This window comes from Solanum pennellii, chromosome 1, assembly GCF_001406875.1.
Source record: "Solanum pennellii chromosome 1, SPENNV200".
In the NCBI taxonomy this organism is placed as follows: domain Eukaryota; kingdom Viridiplantae; phylum Streptophyta; class Magnoliopsida; order Solanales; family Solanaceae; genus Solanum; species Solanum pennellii.
The window spans coordinates 19,513,259-19,516,474 of NC_028637.1; positions in this window are offsets into that span (position 1 = coordinate 19,513,259).

The following is a 3,216-nucleotide window of genomic DNA, read 5'->3' on the forward strand; positions in this document are numbered from 1 at the left end:
TATATATATATATATATATATATATATATATATATATATATATCATAGAAGCACTTTTGTTTTACTTTTTTGAATTCTAATATGTCGAGATATAAAACATGAATCATATTTGTAATTATGACCTTTTTAAAAATTTAAGACCATCAATGATATTTATTTTACTTTAGAACGCTTAAAATATTTTGAGTTACTCCTGATCCTTGACTATCTCTTGTGATATTTTTTCTAAACCCAGTGTCTTTTTCTTTCCTACCTAATCGCACAAATAAGCAAGAAACTGAAATTACTTATTTTTACTCGCTAACTTTTCTAAAGAGGGTAGATAAAAAAAAATTATGATATCTTTTTTCATATTGAAAAATGAAGGTACCACTTTAAGAAACTTATTTAAATTTTGTTATGTAAAAAGAAATTGTCATTTCACTCAATCAATCTTGATTGAATTATAGCATTATGAAAATTACTTCTTCATTTGCCAAATCTAATCTTCTATCTATATAAATAGGAGAAGAAAAAGCGACATGTGTCAGCACTACAATTGTTCTTGAATTTTATTATCTTTAATTAATTTGAACAATTAATTCAATTTAAACAACTTAATTATATATTGTTAATTTTAATAATATATTTAATAAAAAAAAGAAAAAACATATAAAATAGTTTTTTTCTAAAATATAAAATAGTTTAAAGTTACCTTTTATTAACTTTAAAATCAATATCTATGCAATGACCAATTTTTTTTGTAAATAAATATATTATTATATAAACAAAAAATTTTAAGAATTCTTATGTTACCATTTTATTCTTTGAATATTTTAAACTATAATTAATTTTTATGATATAAACATCTACTCTTTCCAAAAATTTTAACATATAAAAAACTTAAGTAACCAATTAGAAATTTTGATGTATTTCCTTATAAATTAATTTTGATAATTAATATTTAAATTTAAAGTTGTGGTTAAAAATTGTTCACTATAGAGTTACACTAAATATAACTAGTTATCTATTCATTGTTTTTTTAATTAAATAATTTTTAAAAAAATTATAAATTTCAACTAAAAGTAGTTGTCCCTAATATACGTCACCCACTTGCTTAAATTCATATTCCCAATAAACACAATCGTATCATTCAATAAACTTAATAACATAATACAGTCAATTTTATTTTATGTTGGAACATTATCAAAAAAAAAAAAAATTTTAAAAAAAAGAATCAAAGAAAAAGGATCGTTTGATGAAGATGGAATCAAGCAATTGTGGGGTTAAATGTATGTAGTTGAAGAAGGAAAAATGTATATATAGATGAGTGATGATCATATTACTGATTAAATTTTTTTTTCTTATTGTATTCAAATTTGAATTCATTTCCATCATTCTAATTTTATTCAATTGATTTTTAATGTGAATTGAAAGTTTGAATTATAAATTGAAAGTTGATCTACATTGCCATGCAATTTATTTATTTATTTATTTATTTATTTATATAAATCCTTCCTAACATTTCTTAAAAGAATTGTTCTTTTCAATTTAACAAACAAATAAAAGAGAACTAAAAAAACAAGAAAAGAGAAGAAGATAAATAGAAAAAAAGAAGAAAACAAATGCAGTTAATAAGTTCATAAGTAAGGAAGAATAACAAATTGATTCATATTTCATAACTTGAATTGTACTTCGTTTAAATTTGGATAGTTTGATTTAATTCATGTGTTATTTTAATATTGTTTATAAATAACGAGTTGCAATAAAATCTAATTACATATAGTTAGACTTTTAGAATAAAGAAATATCAATTATATACAAATTAAAATAAAAAAAGAAAATTATGGTGGAAGAAAATTTGAGGTTAGAGAGGCTAATTTTTATACTCTCTCCGTTTAAAAAAGAATGATCATATTTCCTTTTTAGTATGTTTTAAAAAAAATGATTCTTTTCTTTTTTTAGCAACACTTTAATTTTAACTTTTCACGTGATATACTTAAGTATTAAAAAACATTTTAATATATTTAACATAACTTTACTTTAAAATTACAAAATTAAAAGTTCTTCTTTTTTTTTTCTTTTCTTATACTAAGTCATTTTTTTTAAATGATGGGAGTATACTTTTTGCGAAGATGAGACGAAAGTCATACATTTGAAATATATGTCGGTGTATGTAAAGGTACTCAGTTTCTTAAAACATTTATAATATTCTATTAATGTAGAAAAAGAAATTCATATTTTATAAATGTATAAATACTCATTTTCTTTGTTTCTCACTCTAATAATAATAATAATAAAAATAATAATAATAATAATAATATTCTTTTATTTTCGTAAAAATATTTTTAATAATGCATAAAAGTTATTATTTTTGAAATCATAATTAGTTATTATAATAAGTATACTTTTATTTTTTACAATAAAAAGTAAAAAAGGAAAAGCATAATATTATTAGCACCGCAAAAGTAGTTTTTGAAATTAATTAGACTTAATGATGTGTAATTAGTTTGAATAATAATTTATTATTGTATTTATTTTTTAAAATGATTTAAAATCAATTCTTACATTTAAATTAGATAAAATTTAAAAACAATTTTAAAATTAACTTGATATAACTGTAAATTATAAATCTTATGTTTATTTTAATGATAAAAATCAAATTATATAAAATGAATTTGTGTAGAAGCAAAGTCAGTTTTATAAACTAAGAAATTATTATATTTCTGACGGGACATTAACTCTTCATGTTGGAGTCATAAAACTGTGTAACTATAAATCAATGAAGTAGTTTAAAACACATTCTTTTTTGAAGTTTTCTGATTTAATATTAACAATTTGAAATACAATTTTTTTTAAATTTATATTATTCTGTTTTAATTAATATTTAATTATATAGTTTATATTATATTATTAAAAAAAGTATTGCTTTTGAATTATTCTCAATTTTTGGATTTCAAATTATAACTAATTAAATTTTATAAATAAAAATATTAAATAAAAAAATAGACATGTATTAATTTATTAAGACAAATAATTACATATGTCAGCCCAAAAAATTAATTGGAAAAACAAATTTAAAATGTCAAAATAAAAATAAAACAAGCAACATGGTTAGTGGAAAGAATAATTTAATAATGGCGAATGTTAACATAAAAATATAAATTTAAATCAAATTCAAACTATAAATGCTTATTTTTTTTGTGGTTTTCAAGTTTAAAATAAAAATTATATATA